The sequence below is a fragment of the Penaeus monodon genome, chromosome 33, assembly GCF_015228065.2.
Source record: "Penaeus monodon isolate SGIC_2016 chromosome 33, NSTDA_Pmon_1, whole genome shotgun sequence".
Classification (NCBI taxonomy): Eukaryota; Metazoa; Arthropoda; class Malacostraca; order Decapoda; family Penaeidae; genus Penaeus; species Penaeus monodon.
Window position 1 is genome coordinate 12,474,720 of NC_051418.1, and position 247 is coordinate 12,474,966.

Sequence of the window (247 nt, forward strand, 5' to 3'; positions counted from 1 at the left end):
CTGACTAAACACTAAAATGACCGTTGCATGCCAAGTGCTCGTAGGTGAAGTACAGGGCTTGCAGGTTTGACATCTGATGCAACACCATATGCAACATCAACATCCCTGCCCGGTTCTTTCCTCTCTACCCAAGATTGCGTTCATATTTTGGCAACCTTTTGTCCCCAATGGGCGGGACCCTTTCGGGCGCCGGCTGTCCTCCCGCCCATCTGCTCTTTGGGAGTGACCAGCCTTCGTCACAGAAATG